The 12,262-nt window shown below is 36.5% G+C and overlaps 1 pseudogene; it reads left to right on the plus strand.

Moving 5' to 3' along the window:
• Positions 1-6,132, plus strand: part of LOC102874740 — a 22,159-nt pseudogene extending 16,027 nt beyond the window's left edge.
• The last annotated feature ends 6,130 nt before the right edge of the window (positions 6,133-12,262 follow it).

The raw sequence follows: 12,262 nt of genomic DNA on the forward strand, positions 1-12,262 counted from the left end.
TTGATGGAGTACTAATTGACATATTTCAACAAACAGATGCTGTCCTCGACATGCTCACCAGGTTGTGCCAAGAAATCTGGAGGACAACTATCTGGCCAACTGACTGGAACATATCCATATTTATTCCCATTCCAAAAAAAAAGGTGACTAAACAGAGTGTGGAAATTTTCAAACAATATTACCAATATCTGATGCAAGCAAAATCCTGCTGAACATTATCAAAAAATGACTGGAACAGTGTACATCAACAGAAAACGACCAAAAATACAAGCGGGTTTAGAAGAGGCCATGGCACTAGAGTTATAAGTGTCAGATGGATCTTGGCAGAAAGCAAAGGGTATCAGAAGAATGTCTATCTGTTTCATTGACTATGTAAAGACATTTGAGTGTGTAGATTACAACAAATTGTGGCTAATCTTGAAGAAAATGGGAATTCCAGAACACCTGATTTTGCTCATGTGAAACCAATATTCAGACTGGGAAGTAGTCCTCAGAACAGAGCAAGGAAGCACTGCATAGTTAAAAATCAGGAAAGAAGTGGGTCAGGGATGTATCCTGTTTTTTCAATCTACATGCAGAACAGATCATTCAGGAAGCTGGGCTTTATGAGAAGGAATGTGGTATCATCATTGGAGGAAGACTTATCAACAACATACGTTATGCAGATGATGAAGCCATGCTTGCTGAAACTGAGGAGGACCTGAAGCACTTACTACAGAAGGTCAAGGACTGTAGTCTTCAGTATGGACTGAAGCACAGCATCAAGAAAACAATCAGTGATTCTCACCACTGGGCCAATTGGCAGTACCATGATAGATGGAGAAGAGATTGAGGTTGTTAACAATTACAGCTTTCTCGGCTCCACAATTAACACTCTTGGCATCAGCATTCAGGAAATCAAAAGATGAATTGCACTGGGAAAAATCTACTGTCTGGTACCTTTCTAGAATACTGAGAAGCAATGACGTCTGTCTTCGCAATTATGTGCTATGCATCAGAGAGCTGGGCAATGACTAAGGATGACAAAAGAATTGATGCTTTTGAGTTGCAGTGCTGGAGAAGAGTCTTGAACATAGCATGGATGCCAAGAAAATAAGTAAGTCTGTCTTGGAGAGGGTGAAACCAAGTTTCTTCCTGGAGGCTAGGATTTTGAAGCTCTGTTTCACATACTTTGGGCACATGATCAGTAGGGACCAGTCCTTGGAGAAGGACATCATGTCTGGAAGAGTGGAGGGACAACGCAGGAGAGGAAGGCCCCAGATGAGATGGATTGATACAGTAACTGGGGTAATGGGAATAGGTATGTTGGAGTCAGTGAGACTGGATCAGGATAAGGCAGGCTTCAGAGCTGTTGTACAGCATCACCAGTGACTTGATGGCACATAACAGCAACAACAGGATTCTTGGTTGACCTTTTCCAGAGTCTTATTTATGTCATCCTATTGCCTTTTTGCCTTCATAATTTTTGCTGAGAAGTCAGAACTTAATCTTATTGGTTCTCCTTTGTAAATGACACTAAGTTTTTCCCAAACTGCTTTCAGCTTTTTAATTTTGGAAAATTTGATTATGGTTTGTCTTGATGTTTTCCTTTTGGAATATATACTGTTTGGAGTTTGCTCAACTCCTTTTCCATAAAGGAAATTTTCAAGTAACAAATCTTTCATGATTTCCTCTGTGTCTTGTTTTTCATGTGCTTTCTCTTCTGAGATTCAAATCATATGTAAGTTATTTCTCTCAATGTTATTATTATTAAATATAATTCTTAGGCTCTCTTCATCCCTCCTTCTTGTTCTCTGATTGTTCCTCTAATAGATTAATAGTGAGATATTTGTACTCTAATTTGCTAATTCTGTGGAACTAATTCTTTGTTCCATTTCTTTGATTCTGCACTCCTTCAGATGTGTTATATATTAATACAAAGATGTTTGTGTTTGTTTTATTGACTACAACACATTTTTGCTAATGTTGAGAAGAATGGGACTCCTAGAACACTTAATTTGGCCCATGTAAATCCTACACATAAATCATGAAGCTATTGTCTAAACAGAACACGGGAACACTGCATGGTTTAAAATCAGGAAAGGTGTGCATCCTGATTGTAACCTTTCTCCATTGTCCATTCTGTATGCTGAGTAAATAATTCAAGAAGCTGTACTCTAAGAAGAAGAATGTGACATCAGGATCAGAGAAAGATTCATCAAGAACCTTATGTTAATGACACAATCTTGCTTGCTCAAAGTAAAGAGGACCTGAAATACTTGCTACAAAAGATCAAAGACTACAACCTTCAACATAAATTACATCTCAACATCAAGAAGGCACAAATCATCACCAGTGAACCAACAGGTAACATGATGAAAGAGATTTTATTTTACTTGGATTCACAATCAACATCCATGGTAACAGCAGTCAGGAAATAAAAAGACATGTTGTGTTGGAAAAATCTGCTGTCAAGGCCCTCTCCAAAGTACTAAAGTGTCAGTTAAAGACCAAGGTGCACCTGATCCAACTCATGGTATTTTCAGTTACTTCTCATCAATTTAGAAGGTGGACAGTGAATAAGGATGACAGAAGGAAAACTGATGTCTCTGAATTTTAGTGTGGGAGAATAGCACTGAATATCCTATGGGCCAACTGATAAAAGAACAAACATGTCTGTTTTGGAGGATATGCAACGAGGGTGTTCCTTTGATGCAAGGATGGTAAAATACCACATTACATACTTGAGGGATGTTTTCAGAAGGTCCCAGGCCTTGTAGAAAAGATGTCATGCTGGGAAAAGTGGAGAGTCAGCAAAAGACAAGAAGACTTTTAACAAAATGGATTAACACGGTGACTGTAACAATGGACTCAAGAATATCAGAGATGATGAGGGTGGTGCAGGAAGGGCAAGGTACAGATCCGTTATTCAATGTGATAAGTTGTAGTTAACTCAATGGCACCAAAACCATAACATTCTGAATTTTATTTTGATATATTTAAATTTCATTCATGTACATTGTGTTTTATAATCATTCATATACATTATATTTTTATATAATTATTATGTACTAATTCTAATTAGTACAACACTTGTCTGTAAATTTGCTGTGTTGAGGTAATTTGTGAGTTGCTGTGATGCCAAAAAGCTAGGTAAGTGTGTCAAATATCACAAGGGTCACCCATGACTGACAGGTTGTAGTCCAAAATTAAGACAGACTAAGAAGTAGGATTGGCCGTTCATTCCTTAAATAGCAGGCTTCTGAAAACCCTACGAATAGAAGAGGAACACGGATAGTTATATAGTATTAGAGGCAGAGTCCAGATTAGACATCAATCAAAATGAGGAAAAATAGTGGCAAACATCCTTTAATACTGGAACAGGGACCGTACAAAACATGAATGTTTAAAAAATGTTTCAAAAAATTTATGAAAAATCAAACATGAACATGAGCAGTCTAGGCATTAGTGAGATGAAATAGATTAGCTTTGACCACTTTGTATCAGACAATCATATGGTATACTATGCTGAGAATGAAAAACAGAAGAAGAATGGTGTTAACATTTATAATTAAAAAGACAATATCAAGTTTTTGAATGATTCTCAACAGGATTTTGCTTGCAATGTGATATTAATTAAATTGTTCAATAATTTTTACATTCTGTTGGATCACCTTTCTTGGGAATCGGAATAAATAGGAATCTCTTCTATTCAGTCAACTATCCTCCAAATTTCCTTGCATAGACTGGTGAGCACGTCCAAGGCTAAATCTCTTTGTAGAAACAACTGCTTTTAGGGAAGGGAATTTTCTCAAATAAATTCTTATATTAAAAGATAATATAACTAATATAAATTGAGCATTTATGTGTACAAGAATTTACATTCATGTATTTGACTTCATCCATAATGATCACCGAAGGACATAGAATAATTCATACAAAACCATAGTGAAAACTTGAACTTATGTGCTTCTGATTCCAGAGACTATACTTAATACCATTGTGTCATAAATTCTAAACACTGGTTGTTCACAAGTATCACAGGGAGACTTGTTAAAACTTGTTAAAACACATTTCTGGACCTTTGTCTTGAATCTAGCACAGAATCCTGGAATCTTTATTATTGTCAAGATCCCTTGGTGAGTCATTAGACCTTGCTCTAAATGATACAGCTTCCCTAATGCTAGGCAATGAAAGTGATTTTTTCCTAGTCCTATTTACTATTCACCACAAAGATCCCTGGTGGCCTATTGACAAGCTGCTCTGTGGGAGATAGAAGGGTAATCTTCTTGTGCAATTTACTGATTCTGAAAACCCGCTGGAGGTCAGTTGTAGGTTGCGACTTACTTGATGGTACATAACAATAAACATTGCAGGAGGGGAAGACCCTCTATGAGGTGGATGGATTCAGTGACTGGGGTAATCGGGATGGGTGTGTCAGAGGCAATGAGATTGGCACAGGATAGAGCAGGGTTTAGGGCTGTTGTACATAGGGTCGCTATGAGTCGCAAACGACTCATAACAACAACAACAACAACATTCAATTTTCAATTGCTTCCTACACATCTGAAAGTTAAACAATTAAAGATGACTTTGAACTGGTATTGGAGAAGAGTACTGAATACCCCATGGGCTCACAAAAGAGCAAGTCTTTCTTGGAGGAAGTGAAACAATGTAGGATGGTGAAACTTGGTCTTACATACTTTGGACATGTTGTCTGAAAGAACCAGGACTAAGATAAAGATAACATGCTGCTAAAGGTGGAGAGTCTGAGAAAGATAGCACTAACTTCTATGAGGTGGGTTTGCACAGTGAATATCACAATAAATTCGAGCTTATCAAAGATTTTGAGGATGGCACAGGATAGGGCAAAGTTCAGATCTACTGTTCATTAGGAGTTGTAGTCAACAGCAAAAACGTAGCAGCAACATTGCTTATTCTGAAGACGAAAAAGCAGATTAATTTCCTTATTTGTAATGAGAAAAAAACCTCTTTATATTAAAACACCAAAAAGAAAATCTTTAGTTATAACCCTTTCCCCCTTCTATATATAACAAGCTGATACCTGATTTTTTTCCGTGTCTCTCACAATCGAAAGTCATATAAGTCTGACTTTATATTTAGCCCTCATCTCACTGTCTGGTTTATGGATTATGGATCTATAGAAACTGTTTTCATAATCAATGGCTTCCTTTGTTAAATTTGTATCATCAGTTCTTACATAAACTGACTTTCACTGTTCAGTCTTAATTCTTTTTTTTTAATAATTTTAATGAGCATTTACAGAGATTTTGGATTTCCATTCATTCATTGCTGCACTTCTCTCCCCACCCAATCCCCCCCCCCCCCCCCCGTTCGCTCCTCTCTTTCAAAAGTTAAAAAAACACTCCTTCCCTGTTACACAATCCCCTCTGCACCCCTCCCACCGTCCCAAGTACATTCCACTATGCAACCTTAATTGTGGACTCTTGTGATAACCATTTAATTTAAATTTAATTTAATTTAAAAGCGATGTATGATAGGGTATTACGGTTATCACAAGAGTCCAGTCTTAATTCTTATTCTTGTTCAAATCTTAATTCCATTAAAATTTATCATGAAATTTCCCAAGCTCAGTTTTCTCCTCAGAAAGAGATTGTGTTAAAAAAAAAAAAGAAAAAAAAAAAGATTGTGAATTACTTCAGGCAAAAAGTTCAATCTCAGACTAAGTTTAGAACAACAACCAAAAAAGCAGTTGGTGGCTGATTTTGAAAAGCAAGAAATAAGATAATATATGCAATCTAAAAGAAATTAAGCCCTCAAAGCTATTACTACTTGTTTCCTCTCTCTTAATTTCTACCCAACCTTTATATTGTAAGACTCACACTTACTTTCAGTGAATGTTTCTGGAAAAATTTGTATCATTAATAGATGATTTCCAAATAACAGCAATGTTTAAGAATTCATTATAACTCTAGGTTTTATCTAGTTCTTGACTTTATTATAATAATTTGTTCCACAGTTGGCCCTTGGCCCTCATCGGCCTGCTGATACTGAGTTTTTTCACTGTCTTTTTCTACAGATGTAGCCAGTTTTATTCTTGAGATCCTCCTTTTTGAAGAAGTTGGATTCTGGAAAGTAAGTTGTTTTGATTTAACTAACACTCAGGTGTAAAGATTGATTTGATATTAGAGTTACAAACTACATTGACAATTACTGCATTTTGGAGAACATTGTTCTGAATACTTATTTGTCAGTTTGCTGTACTAAGGTAACTTGTGGGTTGCTGTGATACTGAAAGCTAGGCCACTAATATGTCAAATGCCATAAGGATTACCCATGGTGGACAGGTTTTAGTACAGCCCCCAGATTAAGACAAATTATGAAGCAGGCTTTGCCATCCACTTCTTAAATAACAGTCCTTTGAAAAACCTATGAACATTAGAGGAATGTGGATCGTAATAGTAGTATAGTAGTAGAGCCCAGATTGGCAGGCAGTCAGTTAAAATGAGGAAAAACAATGACAAACATAGTTTAATAAATGGAATGTTGAATGTATATAGCTTGAATGCTGGAAAACTGGAACTTGTTAAAAATGAAATGCATGAGGTGTTAGTGAAATGAGATGAGCTTTGACCACTTTGAATCAGATATAGTACACTACCCTGGGAATGGAAAACAGTAGAAGAATGGTGTTGCATTCATAGTAAAAAAGTCAATTTCAAGTTCTGTCCTGAAATACAATCTTATGAGTGAGTGATAAGATATTATCCATATGCATAGAAGGAAGATCCTTTAACATGTCAATTTTTCAAATATATACTTCTACATTTAGAGCAAAAAAGGATGAAACTAAGAAATTTTACCAAATCTTGCATTCTGAAATTGACCAAATGTGCAATCAAGATGTGTTAATGATAAAAGAACTAATAGTTGGGATATATGGGCTTGGTGACAGGAATGAGGCTAAAAAGAGAATGATCAAATTTTGTGTTTTCAGTGATTTATTAATTGCAAATGCCTTCTTAAAAAGACACAAACTATCACTTTACACAGGGATCTCACCTGAATCAGATTGACTATATTTGTAGAAGAAATCATTGGAGAAGCTCAGTATCAGCAGGCAGCACTGCAAGTTCAAAAAAAGGCCAGAGAAAATGAAAGTAAGTCTACAAGAACTAAGATATCATCTTGAATCTATTCCATCTGAATTTCTTAGATATGAAGATCATTTTAGGAATTGGTTTGAGTCATTGAACACCAATGATCAAACACTAGATGAATTGTAGGATGTTATCATCCATGAAGAAAGCAAAAGGTCATTACCAAAACAGAAGAGAAAGAAAAAATGGAAATAGATGTCAGAAGACACTCTAAAAATTGCACTAGAGCATTTAGAAACCAAAACAAAGATAAACCTAAGCAGAAGAGTTGAACAGAAGATTTCAAAAGACAACTTGAAAGGTCAAAGAAAAGTATTATTAAGGCATGTGAAGAGAGCTGGAATTGGAGTATAAAAGGGAAGAACTCACTCTGCATTTCTCAAGCTGAGAGAACAGAAAAACAAATTTAAGCCTCAAGTCTCAATATTGAAAGATGTATGGGCAATATATTGAATGATGCAGAAAGAATCTAAAGAAGGTGAAGGGAATACACAGAATCACTGTACCAAAAAGAATTGATTGGCACTAAAAGGTACAGGAAGTACCATATGAACAGGAGCCAATGGTAATGAAGGAGGAAGTGGAAGCTGCAATGAAGGTACTGGCAAAAAATAAGGCCCCAGGAAATTATGGGATGCCAATTGACTTGTTTCGGTTAATAGATGCAGCTCTGGATGCACTCACCAGTCTATGCCAGGAAATTTGAAGGACAGCTGTCTGGCCAATGGATTGGAAGAGGTCTATCTTTGTTCCCATTCCCAAGACAGGTGATTCAACAGAATGTGAAAACTATTGAACAATATCATTAATATGACATGAAAGCAAAACACTGCTGAAGATCATTCAGAAACTGCTAGAACAGTATGTAGATAGGGAACTACTAGGAGTTCAAGCAGGATTTAAGGAGGCTATGGCACTAAGGATATCATTGCTGATGACAGAAGGACCTTGGCTGAAAGTAGAGAATTCCAGAAGAATGTCTATTTGTGCTCTATTGATTGTTCAAAGGTGTTTGACTTTGTTGGTCGTAAAAAATTGTGGCTGACATTCAGAAGAATGGTAGTCCCAGACCACTTTATGCATAACTTCTATCTGGACCAGGAGGCTGTTTAAAATTGAGAAGGGAGTGTGTCAGGATTGTATTCTCCTTCTATACCTATTCAATCTGTTTGCAAAGTATATTATTTAAGAAGCTGGACTCTATGAAGAGGATCAGGACGTTATCCAGATGACACAACCTTGCTTGCTGAAAGTGAGGAGGACTTGAAGCACTTGTTGAAGATCAAAGAATACAGCCTTCAATATGGATTATATCTCAATGTCAAGAAAACAAAGATTCTTAACACTAGACTGATAGGCAACATCATGATGGATGGAGAAGAGATTGGAACTGTTAACAACTTCATCTTACTTGGATCCACAATTAACACACTTGGCACCAGCAGTCAGCAAATAAGGAGACACATTGCACTGGGGAAGTCTGCAGTCAGGGACTTCTCCAAATTACTGAGGAGCAGTGATGTTAATTTGAGGACTAGAGTGTGCCTTATTAAGATCAGGGTCTTTTCTATTACTTGCTATGATGCTGAGAGTGGACAATAATAGAGATGACATAAGATAAATCAATACCTTTGAAATGTGTTAGAGAAGAGTGGTGAACATCGTATGGACTGCCAAAAGAACAAACAGATATGTCTTGGATAAAGTTCAGCTACGATGCTCTCTTGGAGGCAAAGATGGCAAACTTTGTCTTGCTTGTTTTGGGCATGTTATTAGAAGTGGCTTTTCCTTGGAGAAGGACATCATTCTTGGAGAAATGAAGGGATGGCAAAGTACAGGAAGATCTTCAACCAGGTGGACTGACACAATGACTGCAGCAGTTGGCTGGAGTGTGTCAGAATTTGTGAAAATGGCACAAGACAGGAGGGGGTTCAGATTTATTTTCATGTGATCGCCATGAATGGTACCTAACTGCATTGTTAACCAACTTCTTCAATTTTTCTTCCTCTACTTAAAAGTTATTGTTGTTGTGTTAAGTGCCGTCGTGTCGTTGGCGAGTCATAGCAGCGACCCTATGAAAAAAGTCCTGGACACTTCCGTGACTTTCATCCTCTCTCCAGGTTCATAGGGTTTCCAGAGGCAAGCTATTTACTGAAGTGGATGCCACTCCTGCTTCCAAGTTTGTTTCAACCAGGGAGTGCCCAAATGCTGGCCAACTCTGGGTCAAAGACCCCCAGTTCATTTGACAAGTCCACTCTGCTGACCCCCACTTGGGGCACAGAGAAAGCCACAAACGCCCGGAGCCTTTCTTACCTGTCTCTCCTCTTACTTAATGGAAGTGATATAAATAAATTGGTCTACCACGAGAGGGCGTTTGTGTTTACCAAATGATTTGGTAGAAGTTAATACAAAAACCACTGAAAAACTATTTAGAAATATATTTAAAAAAAAAAAAAAAAAGAAATATATTTAAATGCTTATTCTACCACAAGAGGGCACTCATGGGCCATTGCTTAAAGCAAGTACTGTTTTAAACATTGATTCTAAAGGAATTTTCATAGAAAAAAAATATAGATATTGAATGTCAAATACAGTAACAATTTTAACAGCTGACTTGATAACTGGTGACTCTGTTGATGAAAATACAGACGTTTTTAATCCATTGATATCATTAAAAGATCTTTTTTTTTGGTTCAAATTAATGATTTATTTCCATCTTATCATTAAAAGATCTTAACAACCAACATAAAATGATGTAAAATTTGCTATGTTAAACAATATTTCAGTTTTTGATAATTATTCTTAAATGTAGTAATTTCTGTGGTAATACATACTCAAATGAAATTGCTGATTACCTGTCATCTAATTAGTCAGAATTATTTATTCTTTGACATTTGTGTTCTTTGAACAATAGAGTCATTTGTGTTCTAAGCAGAGTTTCAGATATATCAATTTCTTTAAAATTGTGACATTAGTGGTTGTATGTCTTGTATTGGTTATCTTTTGATGCCTAACAAGTTGCTGTGAAATTTAGTGGCTCAAAATAAGAATCATTTAATGTCTTTAATTTCTGAGAGTAAGAGATGACTGGGCAGTTTATCAGGAGTGCCTCTTTTCAAGGCCTCTCACAAAGTGGTAGTCAAAATCATTATTTTGCCTATCTACTGGTTTACCTTCTTGATGTAAGGCAGTACATAGAATGTCTAGATTCTTTTTCAGCTTATGCAGCTCTTGAACCAGTTGCATGCTTAGTTTGTGGCAAAGAAGTCCAGCTTCTGTAGATCACTCACTGCCACAGACAAGAAGAAGAGACATAGTTTCAGTCTGTCAAGCTCATTCTGTGGTTTCCAGGATGCTCTTGTTCTCTCATTTTTCCTTCCTGCTTGCCTGGCTTGTGAAAATAAAACTCCAGCATCTGATCTGATACTCCCTTAACTAGCTCCCACAACCCCTAAAACAAATCCTTTACATTTGAGGATTTCCGCTCCCCGCTCCACGACATACTTGGTAATTTCTGGAGACATTTTTTATTATTACAACTGGGATGTGTGTGTGTATGTGTATGGGGGTATCTAGTAGGCAGACGTGAGGAAAGTTGTTAAATATTCTACAATGCGTGTCAGCCTTTGCAGAGAATTATCTGGCTCAAAATCAATAGTGCTGAGGTTGACAGACCTTGCTTTTTTTGGTAAAAAGTGTGTCTTTAAAATGATTCAACTAGGCTGAACTTGAATGACACCAGTTTTGTTGGCAACATCCCAAGAAATTGCTTTTTAAAGTCCTGTATATAAAGCTCAGGTCAGCTGATGTTTTAAAATGTGTTGTTGTGTACCTTTGAGTAGGAATCAACCGATAATGTCCCTCCAGTGAGTTTTCAGAGACTATATAAATACTGCAAGAGGAGATTAGCCATCTTTCTCCTGTGGAGTATCTGGTGGATCCAAACCATGCACCTTTGTATTGATAGCACAGTTCTTTACCAACAAGCTACCAGAGCTGCCTGATTTAACAATTACATCTTCAGCACAGGCCAAAAAGATGAAAACTTTCAATGAATCTTCACATATATTAGCTTTAAAAGATAGAGTTGTAGAGCATTAGGTCTTGTGAAAGTCACCGAAGTTCTTTGTCATATTATTTTACAAAGTCCCAGATATCTCAAATATTGTTTAAAAAGCTTGATTAATAACATATTAGTGAACAATGTATAGATTTCACAATATAATTCCTTTTAAAGTATTGGTTCATTAGTGGAAATTTCAACTTTGTTAAAAAAGTTGATAGTTAATTTAAAAATCAGTCTGCAATTAGTCTAACCACTATTCACATTCTACTAAATATTTCCCTTCTTCCTTTTCTTTCTGTTTTATAAAGTGTCTGTAATGTGCTGTTCTCTGAGCTATTGTAGACTTTCCCCCCCTGTTTATATTATTGTCTGTGTGCTATAAGTAGCACTGTAACTTTATCACAGTGCACTGTGAAGTATCTGGGGTCTTTTGGAAGAAGGAAGAGTCCACATACACAGTGTAATACTTGGTAATACATTGTAGTGAACTAATGCAAAAAAGGTTTATATTATTATTTTTTTAGATTATAACAAAATGGAAATAAAAATTTAAATATAAACATATGAATTCATGGACTTTTCAGTATGACCTAAGTCTGAAAAAAAATCATAATTTTAAGGCATGTATGATGAAATGGATTAATACTGCTATGGCAGAAAATGTGAGATTCTAAACACTCAGCCAAAATTTAGGGATCACCAGAGTTTCTTTTTATTAAGCACACAGGTCAGGAATGTCAGCTAATGCTCAAACTGTTCTGGCCCGGAGATGAAGCAAAGATCAGATTTATAAACAGAGATTGGGCTTGGGGGTGGGGGAATTGTTAGACAAAGTTCATTGTGGTTGGCAGTTGAGATTTCTTCTCATTTGGCAGTTGTTATTGTATCTGACTTCTCATGGGTGTCCAGGCCCCGGGCCAGGTGCAGGATGAAGTCAAGAAATGGCAACCAAGCTGGGTCAACTTGTACTAGACAACATAAAGCTTAAAAACACAGGCTATTGCCAAAATTTTTGAGGCATACATTTATTAAAATGACTATCAGACCAAAGTGATTTCTCTAATGTTTAATATAT

Source organism: Elephantulus edwardii, unplaced genomic scaffold (assembly GCF_000299155.1).
Source record: "Elephantulus edwardii isolate Elephantulus edwardi_28Jun2011 unplaced genomic scaffold, EleEdw1.0 scaffold00111, whole genome shotgun sequence".
In the NCBI taxonomy this organism is placed as follows: domain Eukaryota; kingdom Metazoa; phylum Chordata; class Mammalia; order Macroscelidea; family Macroscelididae; genus Elephantulus; species Elephantulus edwardii.